Raw genomic sequence first — 24,040 nt, forward strand, 5'->3', positions numbered from 1 at the left:
GTTCCACAATGGACTCTAGACAGTGACCAACAATTTTTCTTTCCTCTGTGGTTTGATCTGTTTGTTGCTCACACCCCAGATAAGAGGAAGTTTTTACTAGTGTATAGCCATTGGTGTCCTGGGATCAGATTATACATTTCTAGGTTGGCTTCAAATTTTCTTGGTTTTTTGTTTGTTTGTTTGTTTGTTTTTTTGATTTCTTTGTTTAATTCTGTGGGGTGGAACCAGACTTGTGATATTCTTGTTAGATCTGGTTACCCTCTTGCTCCAGGGACTCAAGAAACACAGGACACATAGAGACCAAGGCATAGATGACACTGGGTTGGCAGAGCGAAAAGAACCACATCTTCCAAGAGGCATAGCTGCTGCAGCCCGGACACTGAGAATCCAGACTCTACCTGGTCCTCTGCAGCTAGGTCTGAGCGAGCAAGGACATCAGCCCGGGGCACTTTGGGCTACAACCCCTTTGGGAGCTTAACTTACAAAACAGTTCAGTTCAGTTCAGTCGCTCAGTTGTGTCCGACTCTTTGCGACCCCATGAACCACAGCACACCGGGCCTCCCTGTCCATCACCAACTCCCAGAGTCCACCCAAACCCATGTCCATTGAGTCGGTGATGCCATCCAACCATCTCATCCTCTGTCATCCCCTTCTCCTCCTGCCCTCAATCTTTCCCAGCATCAGGGTCTTTTCAAATGAGTCAACTCTTCACATCAGGTGGCCAAAGTATTGGAGTTTCAGCTTCAACATCAGTCCTTCCAATGAACACCCAGGACTGATCTCCTTTAGGATGGACTGGTTGGATCTCCTCACAGTCCAAAGGACTCTCAAGAGTCTTCACCAACACCACAGTTCAAAAGCATCAATTTTTCAGCGCTCAGCTTTCTTTATAGTCCAACTCTCACATCCATACATGACCACTGGAAAAACCATAGCCTTGACTAGATGGACCTTTATTGGCAAAGTAATGTCTCTGCTTTTTAATATGCTGTCTAGGTTGGTCATAACTTTCCTTCCAAGGAGTAAGCGTCTTTTAATTTCATGGCTGCAATCACCATCTGCAGTGATTTTGGAGCCCAGAAAAATAAAGTCAGCCACTGTTTCCACTGTTTCCCCATCTATTTGCCATGAAGTGATGGGACTGGATGCCATGATCTTAGTTTCATGAATGTTGAGCCTTATGCCAACTTTTTCATTCTCCTCTTTCACTTTCCACAAGAGGCTCTTTAGTTCTTCACTTTCTGCCATAAGGGTGGTGTCATTTTACAAAACAGGGGAGATTTTCTTTGGGTCCTTGGTGACTGCAGGCATGAAATTAAAAGATGCTTGCTCCTTGGAAGAAAAGCTTTGACAAATCTGAACAGTGTATTAAAAAGCAGAGACATCACTTTGCTGACAAAGGTCCATATAGTCAGAGCTATGATTTTTCCAGTAGTGTACGGAGGTGAGAATTGGACCATAAAGAAGGCTGAGCACCAAAGAATTGATGCTTTTGAACTGTGATGCTGGAGAAGACTCTTGAGAGTCCCTTAGACTGCAAGGAGATCAAACCAGTCAATCCTAAAGGAAATCAACCCTGAATATTCATTGGGAGGACTAAGCTAAAGCTTCAATACTTTGACCACCTGATGTGAAAAGCTGACTCACTGGAAAACACCCTGATGCTGAGAAAGACTGAGGGCAGGAAGAGAAGGGGACGACTGAGGATGAGATGGTTGGATGGCATCATTGACTCAATGGACATGAGTTTGAGCAAACTCCAGGGGATAGTGAAGGACAGGGAAGCCTGGCATGCCACAGTCCATGCAAAGAGTTGGGCACGACTGAGCGACTGAACAACAGCAACAATTTTACTATGGGGCTTAATTATGCGAGGGGGAGTCAGGAAAGATGGCAAAATGTCAAGCTCCAAAGTCTGTCTCTCCACTTAGACAACAGCTGTACTAGCAGAAACTGGCCACAGGGTGGGAGGCACCCAGCAAGGTCTCAGAGAGAGTGAAGAGTGAGATCCTAACAGATCACTCAGGTCTTGACAAATATCAGCAACTTCTCAGAGCTACACCTGAGCTTCCTATTCTGCTGGTTTCAACAAACTCGAAACAAGCTCCGGCAGAAAGCACTGGTCTCCGCTTGAAGGGAGCCTTCCAGGGGGCCCTCCTCCTCTTTTCCCTAAATTTCATCCTGGGGTGAACTAGGTGTGGCCAAGATGGACTTAATGGCAAAGGTGAAGAAGAACTCCTGTCCGCAAAGGAAGGAATCATGATCGGATCCAGACAAGGGACGAGCAACTGAAGCCGCGCTTGGGTAACAGAAGATCAGACAGAAGATCAGGCAGGAGCGGTTTTCGACCAGCAAACACCGGATGTTGGGGACGGGTAGGGACTTCCCCGCCGGCACAAGGTCGCTTACTGGAAGTCAGCTGCTAACGCAAGCTCAACCCCCTGGTAGCCAGCCACGCACTTTCCCAAACCACCCTCCCCCTTGTAGGGCAAAAGTCAGCCAAGACGTTCCTCTAAAGCGAGGCACGTTATCAAAAGTGGTTTTGACCCAGTGGGTAAGTAGCCGCTGCCCTGAGCCCCTTTAAAGGGCCTCCCTCCACTTCCTGCTGCTCTTGCCACTCATCTTAAACCTAAACACCCCCCCGCCACCCCACCCGAAGACGTCTCCAATTAGCAACCAATCAGTCCGGGATCCTCCAGGAACCTGCTGCAAACTGCGGCCAGCGTCAGTTTTCATCCGGAGCACACAGAGCAAGATGAAAGGAGAAGCATGCTACCGGGGTCACTTTTTTAAAATTCTAATTTTAGCAGATGAAACTTCGCTTTAAATCTGCATTTTTCAGGGTGGGATGCGGGGACGTAGGAGGGATGTTCAAGTGGCAGGGGACACGGGTAGACCTATGGCTGATTCATGTTGATGTGTGGCAGAAACCAACACAATACTGTAAAGCAATTATCCTTCAATTAAAAATAAACAAATTTAAAAAAAAATAAAATAAACAAATTTAATTTTTTTTTTCATTTTTTAAGGTTCTTTACCCCGTTCCCGGCTCCAGAACCTTCAGAACGTCTACACTGCCCCCTGGTGGCTGAATGTTGTTATTGGTCAGTTCCCTTTAGAAATGTCTTAAAACTTTTCCTCTCCTAATTCATCCTGTTGTCAGTCCTGAAAAAGTAGAACTCATTTTTTAATCCTCTAAACAAAGATCTCAAAATCAAGGTTAGAAGTGATAGTGTTTGTTTAGTTGCAAAGCCCGTCTGACTCTTTTGCCACCCCATGGGCTCCTCTGTCCATGGGGTTTCCCAGGCAAGAGTACTGGCGTGGGTTGCCATTTCTTTCTCCAGGGGATCTTCCCCACCCAGGGATGAAACCCAGGTCTCCCATGTCTCCTACTTGGCAGGTGGATTCTTTACCAGTGAGCTACCTGGGAAGCCCTAGAAGTGACATTATGAAAGTCGCTCAGTTGTGTCAGACTCTTGGCGACCCCATGGACTACAGTCCATGGGATTCTCCAGGTCAGAATACTGGAATGGGTAGCCTTTCCCTTCTCCAAGGGATCTTTCCAATCCAGGGATTGAACCCAGGTCTCCCGCACTGCAGGTGGATTCTTTACCAGCTGAGCTACAAGGGAAGCCCAAGAATACTGGAGTGGGTAGCCTATCCCTTCTTCAGCAGATCTTCCTGACCCAGGGGTCTCTCTTCCCCATTCAGGGGTCTCCTGAATTGCAGGTGGATTCTTTACCAACTGAGCTATCAGGGAAGCCTAGAAGTGACATTATTTCCTTCTAAATAAAAGGGAGTGAAATAATATAAGAAATTGGTGCCTGAGATGGTTTTCCTGTTTGGCAGTTCATATGCCCATAATTGGATTCATGACCTAGACAGAGAGGTCTTAGTTCAAATTGTGAAGATCCTTTGTCTTTGACTCTTTTCCACTCCCACTTCTGAGCTGTCCCTGAGAATGTCCTTGGGCCTAGAAGTCCTCGAGGACCAGACATTCCTGCCCTCCGGACTTCCCCCTTAGGCTGGGAATGCTATGAGGTGAACTTCCCTCAGAGGACTCCCGCAGTGAACCAAGGGCTATCTGAAGCTACAGAGCAGCGACATGGTGTCTGCACATTCATCTGGACAGCCTCCACCTCAGCACGGAGCCTGTTGACTTCCACTGGCTTGCCTTACAGATTTTGAATCTGAGAATGCTTCTTAGGAGTCTCAATGGTGGCTTGCACAGAGAAGAAAGATCTGGGTATTAAGGTGAGCATAACTGCAGCTGACAGTTGTCTTTTAAGGGGAGATGAGAAGTGGGTTGCTGTGGGTGGACATTGTCCTGGGGAGGGCTCATCCGTGCACTGTCGTAACTGTTGTCCAGCGCGAGTTCATGTGCAGGATGTGACCTCTGGAGGTGATGTGTGTAGAGAAGTGGCTTCACACCAGAGGTCATGTTCCAGTGGGAACTCCCTCTGTGACGTGTGTGGTTGGCAGACGGAACCAAACTCTTCGTGCATTCATGAGGAGTCCCACACAGAGAACGGGGTGGGTTTTCTCAAACTGACAGTCATAACTAAGATGGCATCATGGCTCCAGCCCCAGGAAATTGTATCCACAAAAAGCATCAGGCAGATTCAAGCAAACACTGAAGCAGGAGCAACGTGCCCGGAGATGCGTGTTTCCCAGTCTCGTGACGAGGAAATCATAAGCAAAAGAACTTCACATCACAAGTCCTGAAAGTTGAAACCAAATAAAAATTAAGTCTGTTCAACAGGATGTGAACTGAGAACTTCCAGATGTACAAGCTGGATTTAGAAAAGGCAGAGGAACCAGAGATCAAATTGCCGACATTCGATGGATCATAGAAAAAGCAAGGGAATTCCAGAAAAACATCTACTTCTGCTTCATTGACTATGCTAAAGCATTTGACTGTGTGGATCACAACACACTGTGGAAAATTCTTCAAGAGATGGGAATACCAGACCACTATACCTGCCTCTGAGAAACCTGTATGCAGGGCAAGAAGCAACAATTAGAACCTTACTTGGAACAAAGTATGGGTTAAATTCAGAAAGGAGTGAGTCAATGCTGTATAGTCACCCTGCTTATTTAACTTATATGCAGAGTACATCATGAGAAATGCCAGGCGGGATGAATCATAAGCTGGAATCAAGATTGCCGGGAGCAATATCAATAACCTCAGATATGCAGATGACACCACCCTAGTAATAGAAAGTGAAGAGAAACTAAAGAGCCTCATGATGAAGGTGAAAGAGGAGAGTGAAAAGGCTGGCTTAAAACTCAACTTTCAAAAAACTAAAATTATGGCATCCAGTCCCATCACTTCATGACAAATACATGGGGGGGAAATGGAAGCAGTGACAAACTTTATTTTCTTGGGCTCCAAAATCACTGCAGACAGTGGCTGTAGCCATGCAATTAGAAGACATTTGCTTCTTGGTAGAAAAGCTATGACAAACCTAGACAGCATATTATAAAGCAGAGACATTACTTTGCTGACAAAGGTCTGTATATTCAAAGCTATGGCTTTTCCAGTAGTCATGTGTGGATGTGAGAGTTGGACCATAAAGAAGGCTGAACACCGAAGAAGTGATGCTTTTGAATTGTGGTGCTAGAGAAGACTCTTGAGAGTCCCTTGAGCAGTAAGGAGATCAAACCGGTCAATCCTAAAGGAAATCAGTCCTGAATATTCATTGGAAGGACTGATGCTAAAGCTCCAATACTTTGAACACCTGATCCAAAGAGCCGACTTATTGGAAAACACCCTGATGCTGGGAAAGATGGAAGGCAGGAGGAGAAAGGGCAACAGAGAATGTGAAGGTTGGATGGCATCATTGATCCAATGGACATGAGTTTGAGCAAACTCTAGGAGATAGCGAAGGACAGGAAATCCTGGAGTGCTGCAGTCCACGGGGTTGCAAAGAATCAGACATTATTGAGTGACTGAACAACAATGTGTGTATGTCTGTATGTTTGTGTGTGTGCGTGTGTGTGTGCACCCGAACTTAGTCATATCTGATACTTCGAAACCCCATAGACTGTATCCAACCAGGCTCCTCTGTCCAGGGAATTTTCCAAGCAAGAATACTGGATCTGGTTGCCATTTCCTTCTCCAGGGGATCTTCTGGATCCAGGGATTAAACCCAATCTCTTACATCTCCTGTACTGGCAAGCGGACTTTTTACCACTGCACCATCTGGGAAGCCAGTATGTATGTACATAACAGTTATATGTGTATATAACTGGATCATTTAGCTGTACATCTAATGCACAATATTGTAAATTATTATATTTGTAATTTTATCAGTTATAAAAATGATTATAAATACCTTCCATGATGCTGGCTAACTCTTATAAATAATTCTCCATGTAAATAATTTTTAAAGAAGCAGTCTCAGTGGTTGCTAATCAATGAAATAAGAGTTGTTACAGAGAACAAGGAATAAGACTATGAGGAAAATAGAACAGAATGATTTTATAGACTGGGAGCATAGGTGGCGCAGTGGAAAAGAATCTGCCTGCCAGTGCAGGAGACTCAGGAGACACGGGTTCCATCCCTGGGTCAGGAAGATCCCCTGGCGTAAGAAATGGCAACCCACTCCAGTATTCTTGCCTGGAAAAATCCCATGGACGAAAGATCCTGGCAGGCTAAAGTCCATGGGATCACAAAAGAGTCGGATACAACTAAATACACACAGCCCAGCACTGTAAGGAGGGAACACTTATCCTGTGACCTAAATTTTCATGTACAAAACCATCCAGACACAGTGGAGTCATCCGTGGAGGGAACGGTTCTGATAACCCCTTCAGTCCCTTATTGGCACTCTGTTATAATGTCTACCATGGGGCTGTCATATGTAATACTTTTTTATCTTGCCTACAAAGTTACCATGGATGATTCACTTGTGCCTCAACTAAGGCTACATCCCTCACTGGCACACTGGACCCTGTTTACCTCCTCAAGGGCATCTCTTCTGCAATCCTACCCTCCACCTACTGCATCATCAGGTTTTCCACTAGTTCTGGCTCTTTCCCAGCAGCATAGGAACACACTATTATCAGTTCAGTACAGTTCAGTTCAGTCACTCAGTCACAGGACAGTCACTCACTCTTCGAGACCCTGTGGACTGCAACACACCAGGCTTCCCTGTCTATCACCAACTCCCGGAGCTTGCTCAAACTCATGTCCATCCAGTCGGTGATGCCGTCCAACCATCTCATCCTCTGTCGTCCCCTTCTCCTCCTGCCTTCAATCTTTCCCAGCATCAGGGTCTCTTCCAAGGAGTCAGTTCTTCCCATCAGGTGGCCAAAGTATTGGACCTTTAGCTTCAGCAATGAATATTCAGGACTGATGTCCTTTAGGATGGACCGGTTGGATCTCCTTGCAGTCCAAGGGACTCTCACTATTATCTCTTCCTAACATCACCGTTTCCTGGCCCGTTAGCCCCTCCACCCACTGCTGCATTTCTGTCTTTGCCTTTACAGCAAAATGCTCCAGAGAGGTCTCTGTTCACTCTCTCCACTTCCTCTTCTCCCTTCTCTCTTGAACCAGTGTAGCAGGGCTCTTAGTCCCACCACTCACCAACATGGCTCATTGTTGGGGTCATGAGCCAACTTTTATGTTGCTGAATCCAATGGTCAACCTTCATCCTTAATCTAACTGAAACTTCTGGCACAACCTGCCACTCCCTCCTTATTACACTTGCTCTTGGCTTCAGAGACTTGACTCTCTCCTGGACTTCCTCCAGGACTGCTTTCTCCCTATCTCTTGCTGGTTTCTCCACATCTCCCTGGCCTCTAAGTGAGGACATGGCCCAGGGTTCGATTCTTGGATTTCATTCCTTTCCTAACTATTCCTCAGAGATCTCACCCAGCCTCACAGCTTTCGATACCATCTCTGAGAGGATGATTCTCAAACACATCACCTAGCCAAATGTCTCACCTGAGCTTATTTGAATATATGTGGGTATGTATGTATGCATGTGTGTGTGTAGTCACTCAGTCATGTCTGACTCTGTGAGACCCCATGGACTGTAGCCCACCAAGCTCCTCTGTCTGAGCTCCAGGAGGAGATGTTAAACAGGCAGAGGCTTCCCCGATGGCTCAAGTGGTAAAGAATCTGGCTGCCATGCAGAAAATGTGAGTTCAATCCCTGGGTCAGGAAGATCCCCTGCAGGAGGAAATGGCAACCCACTCCAGTATTCTGGCCTGGGAAATCCCATGGACAGAGGAGCCTGTCAGGGTACAGTTCATGGCATCTCAAAGAGTCAGACACTGCTGAGTGAGTGAGCATGCCTGGAGCTAGAATGATCCTTTAAAGGGTGAGTTGGATGCTGTCACTCCCTTGCTTAAAATTCTCCAGTCCTTGCTAGTTTGCTCAGGGTAAAAGCCAAGGTCATCAAACCAGTCTGTAGCGTCCTCTCCCTGAACTTCCATGACAGTCCTGGATTCATTCTAAGATCTGCTTGTGCTGTAAGAAATTTTGCAGAATTGGAAACCAATGATCAGATACTAGTTCAAGTTCCCACAGAGCAGGTGAAGGAAGTCCCCACAAAAATGCCTCTTTGTCATTAAAATTATTTTGAGCTGAAGGCAATTAAGAAAGAGCAAACACAGGAAAAGCTCTCTCTACCCTCTGCTTTTCTGCCTAAACGCATGCTAAGTTGTTCAGTCACATCCAACTCTGTTCGACCTTATGGACTGTAACCTGCCAGGCCCCTCTATCAGTGGACTTCTCCAGGCAAGGATACTGGAGTTGGTTGTCATTTCCTCCTCCAGGGGATCTTCCCGATCCAAGGTTCGAACCTGTGTCTCTTGGGTCTCTTGCATTGGCAGGCAGATTCTTTACCACTAGTGCCAGCTGGGAAATCCCTTTCTGCCTAAAGATAGAATATAAATTATCCCTGGGCTGGCCACAGACTGTTAGCAGCCCCAGTGGAATCTGCAAGCAAGCTTTACGCCGTCAGCTTCCTCCCATGTATTTATTTACCTTATTGCCGTTTGTCACCCTAGGAAACCTAAACCTGCTTTCCCCTGTCCTCTCATTTCTCTGCAGGTTTTTGATCTTTGTTGAAGATGATAATAAGCCAGGGTTGTAAGCCTCCACTTTGAGTTACTTTTTCTGGCGGTTTCTCCCACATCCTACTCGAGTTAATAAACCAGCTTTCTCTTGTTAATCTGTCTTTTTATTAGATTCCCCCATTGCAAGCTTAAGATGAGTAGAGCTAAGATTTTGTGTCCCCTCTGAGGACCAGGAGCAGGTCATTTCTTTGAGAAGTGGACTAGGACACACACATGATGGAGGGACTGCAGAGGGGAGGGAAAGACAGAACAAACGGCCTGTTTATGAAGTAGGGACATCAGTGGCTCTGTCTCTGACAGAACTCCCTGAGGAACTATGGCCCACGCCGCTGAACCAGCTCATGAAGGGAGGAGGTGGCAGCTCCATGGGCTGACTCCTGTTCTCCACTCACTGATTGCTCCCAGGGACAATAACAGCTCGGAATTTCCAAGGTTTGCTGCCTGCAGCCCAGCCAGCTCCCACAGTGTCGCAGAAATCCCTCAGCTAGACAAGGGAGAGGCCAGGCACTTGGGGAGGAAGCTGTGAGATGCTGGACCGTCTTCCTCAGCCTCCATCAGGGAGGAAGAGGGACTCACAGGTCGGCTGTGAGCCCACACCAGCCTCTGATGGTTGAAGACCATGACATCAAACATCTGAAAACTTGACTTAAATGCTATTCCTGGCCCTTTCCTTTCAAATATTCCTCTTGCCCCATATTTTCTTCTCTTTCTGTTTCTGTCCTCTAGGTCTTTTATTCTGGCCTTCGTCCCTGGGTCTGACACTTGCTTTGGCACTAAGGCCCCGCGGTAGAGACCAATGTGACCAGCAGACCAGTGAAGGGGGAGCTGGTGAGGTGGTCTCAGAGAGGAGGCAGATAGACAGATGGCGGAGGGTCTGGGAGGCTGTTTTAGGGCTTTGCTTGAATGTGAAATTGATGGACTGTGTTGGATGATTTTAAGTTGAAATTTTCATGTTCTGTATCATATTCACAGGAAGTAAATTTTCCTTTCACCTTCAGAATCTCTTCTGTCTCTCCCTCTTACATTTCTCATTTCTTCTTTCTCTCAATTTCTTTCCGTCTCTCCCTTCCCAGGGTAGTTCACTCCATCCCAGTTCCTCCCCGCCTCCCTTCAACCTCAGCCTCTCTGCTCATTGAACTTTCTTCTGCTAAGTGCCCTGTAAGCCCTCTGGCTTCTCCCTTGGTCTGGATCCCTCCCAGTCATCACTGCTCTTCTCTGCTAGTATTTACCATTCAGAGGCTTTGAGCCATGCTGCTTGCCAGCTTATGCAACAGTGAGCCTTCTGAAATATGACTCTGTCTCTGACATTTTGGATCAAAGCTATCCTACCAGAAAAAAAAAAATCCAGATATAAATTCCTGATGTCAAATGCATTCAGCATCTTAGGCAGTTTGCGAGTTCGGGTCACGTTGTTGGTGTGACCCTGGGATCACAACACAGGGGAAAGGCATCAGCATCTGTGAGGAGTCCAGGGGGCCATGAGTTGTCTGATGACATCACACCTAGCCTATCCCAGGCCCTGCACCAAGAAGAAGCCTGCTTCTTGCAGAAATTGCTCTAGGCAGAGGAAGGACCAGAGACTACAGTCTTTGATCCCTCCAAGTTGGGAAAATTGCACACTGAAATTAAGAAGCATTTTTCCATCTCCCAGGAAGTAAGGTCATGCTCAGTCACTACAGTCATGTCTGACTCTTTGCGACCTCATGGACTGTAGCCCACCAGCCTCCTCTGTCCATGGGATTCTCCGGGCAAGAATACTGGAGTGGGTTGCCATGCCCTTCTCCAGGGGATCTTCCAGACCCAGAGATTGAACACACGTCTCCTGTGTCTCCTACATTACAGGCAGATTCTTTACCCACTGAGCCACCTGGGAAGCCTGTAAGTAAGATCTGAACATACTTCCGGACCATGCTTGTCCTCTGGTCCGGGGAAACCTACTTTCAAGGTCACTGAGGTAGGCAGAATTTTGGCCCCTATAACTTTCACACTCTGGTGTCACAACCTCAATTATTTTGCCTTACATGACAAAAGGGAATTTGTAGATGTACTCAAGGCTATTAATCAACTGCTCTTAAAATAGGGAGATAAGCTGGATTGTCCAGGTGGACCCAATGTGACCACATTAGCCCTTGAAAACAAAAGAAGAAGTCAGAGATATTTGGAATTTAAGAAGGACTCAACACATCAACACCACTCAACATCACTGTTGGCTTTGAGGACAGAAGAAGGGCCACAAGTCAAGGGATGCAGGCAGCTTCTGGAAGTTGAGAAGCTCCTCCAGCTGATGACCAATGAGGACATGGGGACCTCAGTCTTGCAACCACAAGGAAGTGCATTCTGCCCACAACCTGAATGAACCTGGAAGCAGATTCTTCCCAGAGCCTCCCAGTAGGAACACAGCTGGCCAATACCCTAATTTCAGTCTTAAGAGACCCTCAGAAGAGGTCCCTGTTGAGCCTAGCTGAGATTTCTGACCAACAGAACTTTGAGATAAAAACATTCATTGTTTTAAGCCACTCGATGTGTGGCGGTTTGTTGCAGCAGCACTGGGAGACTAACAGGTCCCCTCTGCTTAGACCACTGTAAGCTGGAGCTATCTGCCTGACCTCTGCAGTTGTGTTCCTTCTGGCCTGACCTCTGCAGTTGTGTTCCTTCTGGCCTGACCTCTGCAGTTGTGTTCCTTCTGGAGAGGTCTTTCTTTGCCAACTGTAGATTGGGTCAACACTGCCCCCGAGCTCAACAGGAAAATCCTCTCCCATTTACTCTTGGAGACTTGACCAAGATATTCTTCTACTTCGCCCTTCCTTACAGTAATATGTGTGAGGATAATATAAACTTCCCATCAGTTCTAGATGTTATTGAGACCAGAGACATGATGTCTTAATCAGGGTTCTCCAGAGAAATAGAACAGAGGCTGTGTGTGTGTGTGTGAGTGTGTGCGTGTGCAGAGAGAAAGAATTTATTTCAAGGAATTACTGATGTAATTATGGAGCTGGCAAGTCCAAAATCTGCAGGGTGAGCAGGAGGCTGGGGACCCAGGGAAAAGCCAATGCTGTGGTTCAAGTTCAGAGGTCATCTTCAGGCAGAACTTCTTCCTGCTTGAGAGAGGCCAGTCTTTTGTGTTATTCGGGCCTTCAGTTGATTGGATGAGGCCCACTCACACCATAGGTCACACTGTGCAGCCATGTTGGACAAATAGCTGAGGAAAGAAGAGAAGCAAAAGCAAAGGAGAAAGGGAAAGTTACACCCAACTAAACGCAGGGTTCCAGAGAATAGCAAGGAGAGAAAAGAAGGCCTCCTTCAATGAACAATGCTAAAAAATAGAGAAAAACAACCGAATAGACTAGAGATCTCTTCAAAGAAATTGTAGATATCAAAGGAGCATTTCATCCAAAGATGGGCATCACTGATTCAATGGGCATGAACTTGGGCAAACTCCAGGAGATGGTGAGGGACGGGGAGGCCTGATGTGCTGCGGTCCGTGGGGTCACACAGAGTCGGACACGACTTGGTGACTGAACAACAACAAAATGTAGCTGTATTACCTGTTCCTTAGAATGAGATGGATCCATATGTGTGGACATGGGAATTGTGCTAAGATACATCATTAAGCAACGAAGGCAGAGTGCACAGCAGGGCTATTGTATAATCCAATTTGTGGTGTTTAAAGAATTCACGTGTATTAAGTTCTACATAACCACTGTGGAAGAACTTTTTTTACTTTACACACTTCTGCAATTCTCATTTTTAACTGCATGAATGTAAAACTTTTGTTTTTTAAAGTTTATTTTTTAATGAGAAAAACGATGTGACAGATATTAAAATGGAGTGATATTATGTGGAAAAGGTTACACAACAGGATGTATATGATAATCGTATTTCTTCATGCATCTGTAATTATTTCCAAATGTATCTATGTGCATTAAAAAAAATCTGGAAGAATTTGGCCAAAATGTTAATTATAAAAATCCCCAGTAGATACTATTTTTACATTTGTTTCTTCGAAGTTCCTATTGTTCTACAAAGGATGTTTCAAACTTAGTAGTATTGACATTTGGGGCAAGACAATTCTTTATTGTGGGGGCTGTCTTGTGTCTTATAGGATGTTTAGCAGCATTACTGGCCTCTACCCACTAGATGCCAATAGCACCCACCAGCTGTGACAAACAAAAGGTCTCCAGACATTGCTCAGTGTCCCCTGGGGAGAAAAATTATATCCCCACCGACCCACACCCCCACTGTAAATCACAGTAAACATGATTTATGTATGTAATTAAATGGTTAAATATGTATAGATTGGACAGAAACATAGATAATAGACAAATGGATAAAATGAGAGAGGAAGAGATGGATATATACAAGACATGCAGGGTAACCACAGGGAGGCAGAAAAAAAGCTCTTGGAAGTGTGTTAGTCACTCAGTCGTGTCCAACTCTTTGTGGCTCCATGGACTGTAGCCCCCCTGGCTCCTCTGTCTATGGAATTCTCCAGACAGGAATACTGGAATGAGTTGCCGTTCCCTTCTCCAGGGGATCTTCCCAATCTAGGGATTGAACACAGGTCTCCTGTATTGCAGGCAGATTCTTTACCATCTGAACCACCAGGCAAGCCCAAGAAGCTCTTAGTGAGCAGCTAATGAGATCACTCCACAGAGATTTTCTTCTGACCTTTTTCCAGGTTCCTTTCAGAGGGAAACAAAGATAGTGACTGTCCCCATATTCACCAGAAGGTACTTATCCAAATGAGTGAGTGGCCACAATACCATTCTTTGAAGGCTCTGCCTATATGCTAATGATATTGTCAATGTAAAAATATTTTTGATACTCCTCTTTGGAGTTTATCTTCAGAATAGATAGCATGAACTTTTGAATAACTTCTGAGGGGGTTAATATTTCTTCTTGCTTTCTTCTTTTAAGTGAAATTGCTTATGAGAAATAAGCAAATGTCATTTTCATTCAAGTGTGATGAGTAAATTACATAATCAGATTAAATGCTTCTGTGTGAAAATAAGCTGTGAGAATAGTTTTACATAGATGTCTGTTGTTATTATGAATTGAATGGTGTCCCCAAAAAAGGTATGTTGAAGCCTTAATCCTCAGTATCTCAGATGGTGACTCTACTTGGAAATAGGGTCATTGTAAGTTAAAGTGAGGTCATACACTAGTAGAGTGGGTTTTTAATCCAGTCTTACTGGTGTTTTTGTAAGAGAAGAGAGCATCTTGTGAACACAAAAACACTCAGAAAACAACATGAAGATGCACAGGGAGAGGACAGCAATGTGACTACAGTGACATATCTATAAGCCAAGGAATGTCAAGGGTTACCAGCAAACACCAGAAGCTAGAAGGATCCTCTCCTACAGTTGTCAGAGACAGCAAGGCCCGGCCAACATTTTTTTGGTCACAGCACGCGGCTTGCGCGATCTTAGTTTCCCGATCAAGGACTGAACCCAAGCCTTCAGCGGTGAGAATGTGGAGTCTTAGCCACTGGACCCCCAGGGAGTTTCCCCTGCCAACCTCTTGATTCAGACTCCTAAAACTGTGAGACAGTGAATTTCTGTTGTCTTAAGCCATCCAGTTCAGAGTTCTTTGTAACAGCAGCCCTAGGAAACGAATACAGTTGACTATGCATCACCCTCTTTCTAACAACACCTAGTTTTCATTTGTGCATTCACCCCTTCTTCACACCAGCCATGTACTGCAGAGGAACTGATATGCCTCCGGTCATATCAAGTCAGACCCTGGGAGGCTTAGCCAATCAGCATCTTCCCTCCCCTCACCCGTAAGTCCCTGGTCCATGAACAGGTATCTTAAACTGGGTCAATCAGAATGACTCCCAGGATCCTCCCTTAGAGTGGTGGGACAGAGAGATCTCTGGAGAAGGAGGGAAACTGCTCGATGTGAAGCAGAAGACAGGAAACCTAAATTGCATCTGCAACAGTCATCTTCAGACGCAGCTGAGAGGGTTAGCAACAGAGCAGAGAACGCAAAGCCCCTGGGTCTTGGGAGAGATCTTTAAACTACAAGATCAGTCTGCCCTGAAACACTCTTATCTTGCAATTTAGAAGCGTCATAGTTTAAGCCACTGTGACTTGGATTTTGCATTACTCTCGACCCAAAGCTTCTAGCTGACAAGCTGGCATCGCAAGGCAGTACAAACTACCTCAAGCCACCGAGGGGAGCTTTAAGAGAGACTTTTGGAAAGCTAGATACGAAAAGCACAGGGCTTGCATCAACATCCACAGAATCTAAAGATTGGAGGTTGTCGCTGAACTCCCCGCTGTGAGTCGTAGGAAGCTGGCAGCTTGCAAGAAGAGGCATAACCTGAGTGGGAATGGGAATGGCTATAACTTGGAGAGCCTGATGGGACAACAATGGGTGTGCATCTCCCAGAGGCCAGAGCTAGACTTGAGGAAGGGAGCTGGACCAGGTCTTCTTGAGAGTCTGCCCAGAGAACCACAGTGAAGTTCAGCAGGAGACTGAAACAGAAAGAGGAGGTCGGGGGGCACCTACTGATAATCAGTTGGCCAGCAGGGGGAGCCATTGCCCACTTCAAGGGAACTGCAGGTGCAAGACACCCAGCAAGGTTAGAATCCCTAAAAAGCAGCAACCACCCGAAAAGCAACCCCCCCACAAAAAATGCTCCCTGAGAAAACTTGTCATAGCAAATGACATCTCCACCATGCAGAGACCGCCAGAGCCAAATTGCAAGGGAGCTAGTCAGGTCACGCCTTTCCTGCCCCTTTTGTCTCCTCCTCTACTGCAGCCCTGCAGAGACCAACCAGAGCAAGTAGTAGAGGAGGAAAAAGATGGAGACAGAAAGACAAACAGTTAGGTCATCTTCCTGCTGGTGTCCAGACCACGGAAGACCTCAGCTAATGGCACAGGAAGGATTTAAGGACAATAAAGTATCAAATATGATGAGACTTTTTTGACCTTTAAGAGGAGTGAGTCTTCTCTTGTGACTAAAAAGGCCTGGAAAATCTGTGGACCCTCCCTAGATCTTAACCCGTTCTAGTGAACACTCATGACCATACCCCTTGGATTTCACCCTGTGCAGGAAGGCCGTGTTGCCAATACCTGCAACTCTGGCTGAGGGCTTTTATCCAAGCCTTGAGCAAGGCAAACCAGATGTGCCACAGAACTCACGTATCTGGAAGCAGTCCTCAACCAGGGAGGAGCAGGGGGCTGTTGGTTAAGTACCAAGCCCCACAGCTGGCAGGGCTCTGTGATCCCTGGCCAGAAAAGTCACTCTTCACTGGCTCATTCCCTTTCCTGTCTCACCTCCTCACTCCTCCTACCTGTGTGTTCTGGGATGGTCTCCATATGAATAGCTTGCACTCAAATTCTGTCTCAGAGTCTGTTTCTAGGGAGAGGCAAACCAAGAGACCAGAAAAAAGATAAGATGATCTCAAAGAGCAGGTTTGAGTTGTCATGAGGGGACAAAGTGGCACCTTGCCGCTTATCCAGTCAACACATCAGTCACACTGGTGTTCTGGATGTACTCATCGCTGAGCTTCCTGTCTAGAACCCGGGGATGGGAGGCCTTGGGGTTTTTCCATTCCCTTCTGCATGCTCATCAGATCTTGAAACTGAATCTAAATAGAGGCAGATACTCATCACACCACTCTTCTGACTTCTTCCTGCCTACTGAACCCTCCACTTCCTCTTACGCTGCCCTCGGAATGGGATGAATTGTACATGGGGTGGGGCTCACATGATGCACCGTTCATCAGGTTGGACTTGGTGACTGACCAGTGTCAGGGACACTAGCTCTGATCAGCCCTGACTTACTTTGCCTTTTTATTTTCCTATTAAAGTGTAATTTACTCACAGTAAAATGTAATCATTTTCGAGTTCTTTTACTTCTACCTTGCTTTCCAAATAAATTTTATTGTGGACTATAATTCAATGATTAGAAGAGCATAAAACACACATATCTGGGTGGATGAATTGTCATGAAGTGGACAATCATATAACAAATTATCCCACCATATACCACCACACTTATTGTTTTCAGCTTTCACATTTAGGACTGTGATCCATCTTAAACTAATTAATATATTGTGTGAGGTAAGGGTCAGGATTATTTTTTCCCCATTCAATTGATCCACATCATTTATTGACAAAAGTCTTTCTTTACTGACTTGCCAAGGAGCTTTGGCCATAAATCAAGAACCATATATGTGAGGACAGTATTTTTTAAGTCCAATTTTATTTTTTTAATATTTTTATTATTTATTTATTTGGTTGCAGCAGTTTTTAGTTGCAGCATGAGAGATCTTGGTTCCCTGACCAGGGATCAACCACCAGACCCCGGCACTGGGAAGACTGCATGAAGTCTTAGCCACTAGACCAGCAGGGAAGTCCAGGACAGTTTCTTGATTCTCTTTTCTATTCTGCCAATCTATGTGTCTATTCTTGCACCACCACCAAACTGTCTTAATTGTTGTAGCTTCATAGTAAGTCTTGAAATCAGGTAACATGTCTTCTTTGTTTTTATTCAGAATTTCCTTGCTTGTGTGCTAAGTCACTTCAGTCATATCCAACTCTGTGCAACCCTATGGACTTTAGCCAGCCAGGCTCCTCTGTCCATGGAATTCTCCAGGCAAGAATACTGGAATGGGTTGTCATTTCCTTTTCCAGGGGATCTTCCCAGCCTGGGATCAAACCCATGTCTCTTATGTCTCCTGCACTGGCAGGCAAGTTCTTTAGGACTAGTGCCACCTGGGAAGCCCAGAATTTCCTTGGCTGTTCTAAATTATTTTAATTTCCACACAAATTTCAGAATCATCATCTCAATTACCACAAAGTAACCAGCTGGGATTGTTGCTGGGATTGCCCTGAATCTATAGGCAGATTTAGAAAGAACTGTCATATTTAACTTTTTAAAATATTTAGTCTTCTAATCCATCACCAGGGTAGAGATCTTCACTTTTGTCCTTCTTTAAATTCTCTCAGTAATGTTCGGTATATTTACTATGCAAATCTTAAATAACTTTCATTGGATTTTTTTCCTGGCTCTTTGATATTTCTTTAAGGTCAAGACTAGAGTAAGGTGAGAGATGAGAAGGAGAGTGAATTCTTCCTTATGTTTTTATTTGTTTACTCTATGGAAGTATTGTATACAGTGTTGTGGGTATACAGCAAAGTGATTCAGTAATATATGCATCTTTTCTTTTTTAGATTCTTTTCCATTATAAGCAATTACAGATACTGAAGGCAGTTCCCTGTGCTATACAACAGAACCCTGTTGCTTGTTTTATATAATATAGGATGTCTGTGTTCATCCCGAACTCCTAATGTATCCCTCGCTTAAATTTTGCACCCTAGATACTGCTCTAACTTTAGCCAAAGTCCTAGCTTTGGATGTTCTCAGGTCAGTTCACTTCAGTCCCTCAGTCATGTCTGTCTCTTTATGACCCAATGAACCACAGCACGCCAGGCCTCCCTGTCGATCACCAACTCCCAGAGTTCACCCAAACTCATGTCCAGTGAGTCGGTGATGCCATCCAACCATCTCATCCTCTGTCGTCCCCTTTTCCTCCTGCCCTCAATCTTTCCCAGCATCAGGGTCTTTTCCACTGAGTCAACTCTTCACATCAGGTGGCCAAAGTACTGGAGTTTCAGCTTCAACATCAGTCCTTCCAATGAACACCCAGGACTGATCTCCTTTAGGATGGACTGGTTGGATCTCCCTACAGTCCAAATGACTCTGAAGAGTCTTCTCCAACACCACAGTTTAAGAGCATCAATTCTTCGGTGCTCAGCTTTCTTTATAGTCCAACTTTCACATCCATACATGACTACTGGAAAAACCATAGCCAAAGTCCGTCTAGTCAAGGCTAGGCTACGGCTGCTCTACATGATGCTTATTTAAAATTTTTATTTCTACTAGGTGGTTTCCAACATGTTAAAAATTCAGCTGAATCTTGGATACAGACTTTGTGTTCAGCAAGCTGTGCAGCCCCAACTCATACCTCCCAGAAAGCAGAGTGTGGCATCCAAGGCTTGACTTAGACCTGTTAAAGTTCCTTGATATGCAGATTTAGAAGGGGCTGCCCCACCGGCTGGAAAAGAATGGAGTTTCTGCATTTTTAGGGACCTATGGGCTGTCTTCCAAAGCTCTCCATTGCCTGCCTTGACTTCTGAGTCTCTTACCAGGCTCTCCGTATGCCACGGGCAGCTGGGAAGGCAGGAAGAAGAAACAGAACTCAAAGCCAGGTAAATACTGGGGTGCGGGCGGGGTTGGGGGAACGAACAGCAGAAGGAGTCAGCTTCCTCGAGTCCACGAAAGCCAGGAGTCTGCCCACCTGACTTCCTGCCTACCACCTCTTTCTTTTCCCATTCAATTCAGTTCAGTTCAGTCTCACAGTCGTGTCCCACTCCTTGCGACCCCATGAACCGCAGCATGCCAGGCCTCCCTGTCCATCACCAACTCCCGGAGTCCACCCAAACCCATGTCCATTGTGTCGGTGATGCCATCCAACCATCTCATCCTCTGTCGTCCCCTTCTCCTCCTGCCCTCAATCTTTTCCAGCACCATGGTCTTTTCAAATGAGTCAGCTCTTCGCATCAGGTGGCCAAAGTATTGGAGTTTCAGCTTCAACATCAGTCCTTCCAATGAACACCCAGGACTGATCTCCTTTAGGATGGACTATGGATCTCCTCGCAGTCTAAGGGACTCTCAAGAGTCTTCTCCAACACCACAGTTCAAAAGCATCAATTCTTCAGCCCTCAGCTTTCTTTATAGTCCAACTCTCACATCCATACATGACCACAGGAAAAACCATAGCCTTGACTAGACGGACCTTTGTTGACAAAGTAATGTCTCTGCTTTTGAATATGCTGTCTAGGTTGGTCATAATTTTCTTTCCAAGAAGTAAGTGTCTTTTAATTTTATGGCTGCAGTCACCATCCGCAGTGATTTTGGAGCCCAAAAAAACAAAGTCTGCCACTGTTTCTACTGTTTCCCCATCTATTTGCCATGAAGTGACAGGACTGGATGCCATGATCTTAGTTTTCTGAATGTTGACCTTTAAGCCAACTTTTTCATTCTCCTCTTTCACTTTCATCAAGAGGCTCTTTAGTTCTTCTTCACTTTCTGCCATAAGGGTGGTGTCATCTGCATATCTGAGGTTATTGATATTTCTCCCGGCAATCTTGATTCCAGCTTGTGCTTCCTCCAGCCCAGCGTTTCTCATGATATACTCTGCATAGAAGTTAAATAAGCAGGGTGACAATGTACAGCCTTGATGTACTCCTTTTCTTATTTGGAACCAGTCTGTTGTTCCATGTCCAGTTCTAACTGTTACTTCCTGACCTGCATTCAGGTTTCTCAAGAGGCAGGTCAGGAGGTCTGGTATTCCCATCTCTTTCAGAATTTTCCACAGTTTATTGTGATCCACACAGTCAAAGGCTTTGGCATAGTCAATAAAGCAGAAATAGATGTTTTTGTGGAATTCTCTTGCTTTTTCAGTGACCCAGCGGATGTTGACAATTTGATCTCTGGTTCCCCTGCCTTTTCTAAATCCAGCTTGAATATCTGAAAGTTCACGGTTCACATATTGCTAAAGCCTGGCTTGGAGAATTTTGAGCATTAATTTACCAGCGTGTGAGATGGCAACCCACTCCAGTACTCTTGGCTGGCAAATCCCATGGATGGATGAGTCTGGTACGCTGCAGTCCATGGGGTCACGAAGAGTTGGACACGACTGAGCAACTTCCCTTTCCCTTTTCACTTTCATGCACTGGAGAAGGAAATGGCAACCCACTCCAGTGTTCTTGCCTGGAGAGTCCCAGGGACAGGGGAGCCTGGTGGGCTGCCGTCTCTGGGGTCACACAGAGTCGGACACAACTGAAGCGACTTAGCAGCAGCAGCAGAGATGAGTGCAATTGTGCAGTAGTTTGAGCATTCTTTGGCATTGCCTTTCTTTGGGATTGGAATGAACACTGACCTTTTCCAGTTCTGTGGCCACTGCTGAGTTTTCCAAATTTGCTGGCATATTGAGTGCAGCACTTTCACAGCATCATCTTCCAGGATTTCAAATAGCTCCACTGGAATTCCATCACCTCCACTAGCTTTGTTCGTAGTGATGCTTTCTAAGGCCCACTTGACTTCACATTCCAGGATGTCTGGCTCTAGGTGAGTGATCACACCATCGTGATTATCTGGGTCGTGAAGATCCTTTTTGTACAGTTCTTCTGTGTATTCTTGCCACCTCTTCTTAACATCTTCTGCTTCTGTTAGGTCCATACCATTTCTGTCCTTTATTGAGCCCATCTTTGCATGAAATGTTCCCTTAGTATCTCTAATTTTATTGAAGAGATCTCTAGTCTTTCCCATTCTATTGTTTTCCTCTATTTCTTTGCACTGATCGCTGAGGAAGGCTTTCTTATCTCTCCTTGCTGTTCTTTGGAACTCTGCATTCAGATGCTTATATCTTTCCTTTTCTCCTTTGCTTTTCGCGTCCCTTCTTTTCACAGCTATTTGTAAGGCCTCCTCATTACAAAGGGGAAACAGGGGTGGTTCACAAAACTGCCTACAAAGTGGCCAGATGAAACTAACGTATAGGGAAACCGAAGGGAAGATGGGGAAATGGCCCTAAACTGAAACCAGGAAGGGCGAGCAAAACGGTAGTGAAAAACAGGTCAGCGCCAGGAAGAGTCGAAGGCCAGAACCCGACTGACTTTAGAGCAGACCCAAGGCTCGGCCTTACAACTTAGAGAGTCAGAACTTATTTTGACGACCATCATCTCTTATCCGGATGACTACACTAGCCTCCTATCTGTTCTCCCAGCTTCCAGTTCTGCCCTCTTCCCACAATATACTGTCAAAATAGTAACCACAGCGATCTTTTGAAAACTCAAGTCAGCTCCATAATGGGGTAAAAATATCTCCAAGTCCCATATGTGATAAGGGTATTTGTTGTCTTAGTTGCTAAGTCATATCTGACTCTTTTGCAACCCCTTGGACTGTAGCCCACTAGGCCCCTCTGTTAATGCGATTATCCAGGCAATAATACTGGCATGGGTTGCCATTTCCTTCTCCAGGGGATCTTCCCGACTCAGGGTTAGAACTTGCGTCTCCTGCATTGCAGGCAGATTCTTTACTGGTGAACTACCAGGAAAGACCTAAAATTCGGCATATTTAAAATATAGTTGCAACACGTCAATTAAAAAAAATTTTTTTTTAATGGGCAAGGTTTTGAATAGAATTTTCTCCCCAAAAAAGACAAGCAAATATCCAATAATTGCAAATCTTGCTCAACATCACTAGCCATCAGGGAAATGCAAAGCAAGACCACAGTGGAACACCAGTTCATACCCATTAGGAGGACAGTAATCAAAAAGACACAAAATAACCAGTACTGGTGTAGATGGAGAGAAATTGGAACTCTCACACTATGTTAGTGGGAACTTAAATGGTGTAATTGTCTTAGGAAACAGTTTAGTAGTTCCTCAAATGTTATCATAGAGCTATCACGTGGCCTAAAAATCCTATTCAGAGGTACATACTCAAGGTCACTGGAGGCAGTTAAAGTGAAAAAGCCACTGCTACGTACAACATGGATGAATCTTACCAACCATTGCATCAAAGAGACAAGGACAAATGGGTACAAATTGTGTAATTCCATTCATACAAAGGTCAAAGACAGGCAAAACTAATTTTTTGGCCCATACCAAAAGTACTAGCCCTGGGGCCTTGGGGATGGCAAGAATCGGAGCCTCCATCACCACTTGGGCTCTAGAGCTTTCTTTGCCTCTTGTCTCAGCTTCTATGTGGGAGTCAGCTTCAGTCTCTTTGGGATTTCAAACCTGGCTGTGGCTCACTGGTAACGACTCTGCCTGCCAAGTAGGAGACACAGGAGATGTGGGTTCCATCCCTGGGTCAGGAAGATACCCTGGAGAAGGGAATGGTTACCCACTCCAGTATTCTTGCCTGGGGAATCCCATAGACAGAGGAGCCTGGTGAGCTACAGTCCACGGGGTCATAAAGAGTCAGACACAACTGAGCAACTAACACTTCAGTCTCTCCAAATCTCTTTCTCCACAGTGCAGAAACCATGATCCCTGGTTGACTCTAGACACGCATATTTCCAAACCCCTCACCTAAAACAAGACTTGTCTTCCCTTGAAGTGAAGCAAAAGTCACTCAGTGGTGTCCAACTCTTTTCAACCCATGGACTGTAGTCCATGGAATTCTCCAGGTCAGAATACTGGAGTGGGTAGCCTTTCCCTTCTCCAGGGGATCTTCCCAACCCAGGGATCGAAGCCAGGTCTCTCACATTGCAGGCGGTTTCTTTACCAACTGAGCTAACAGGAAAACCCTGTCTTCCCTTACTTCCCATTCAAAAGTGTTAGGGGACTTCCCTGGTGGCCCACTGGCTAAGACTCCATGCTCCCAACGCAAGGGGCATGAGTTCAACCCCTGGTCAGGGAACTAGATCCCATATGTTGCAACTAAGAATTCACATGCCCCAGCTAAGACCTGGCACAGGCAAATAAATAAATATGTATATTTTTAATGTTAGGGAAAGCTTCCAGTTAGCCAGGGATTATATTTGCTGACCCTTGGCTCAGCCAGCAAACAACAGCATGGGCAGCTCCTACAAGAACCTAGTGTTTGAAACTGGGGGAGGAGGAAGGGGTCTCTCTCAAAGGGACTATGTTAGACACACAATTTCAGAAATCTCCCTCTTTCAGGCTTCAACTTACCTGAGATTCACTCAAGTGATGACTGTCCTTTCCAGACCGACAGTTTATCCTCTCCTGGGTTAGTCCTCACACACAAAGTTGCCTCAACTCTTGCAGGCAGCTGAGGAAACACTTCCAAGTTACACCCAAGTTGGACCTCCACTCCTTCCCGTTGTGAGCACTGGGAAAGTATCCTGTGGCATTCCTACCTTCAAGAAATCCACGAACTGAACCCTAGTCACGGTGCTTAGTC

At 45.5% G+C, this 24,040-nt stretch overlaps 1 long non-coding RNA gene across 2 annotated transcripts in view; it reads left to right on the forward strand.

Annotated features, from left to right (window-relative positions):
• The first annotated feature begins 316 nt into the window (after positions 1-316).
• LOC133230439 (uncharacterized) overlaps positions 317-24,040 on the forward strand; it is a 28,308-nt gene continuing 4,584 nt past the window's right edge. The window contains exons 1-3 of one of the 2 annotated variants that reach the window (XR_009730850.1): positions 317-2,780; positions 3,030-4,254; positions 6,126-13,944. This is a non-coding gene — a long non-coding RNA (uncharacterized LOC133230439). Of the gene's footprint in view, positions 2,781-3,029; positions 4,255-6,125; positions 13,945-24,040 lie in introns of those variants that run through there. The other variant, XR_009730855.1, reaches the window with a different exon arrangement.

Source organism: Bos javanicus, chromosome 2 (assembly GCF_032452875.1).
Source record: "Bos javanicus breed banteng chromosome 2, ARS-OSU_banteng_1.0, whole genome shotgun sequence".
Classification (NCBI taxonomy): domain Eukaryota; kingdom Metazoa; phylum Chordata; class Mammalia; order Artiodactyla; family Bovidae; genus Bos; species Bos javanicus.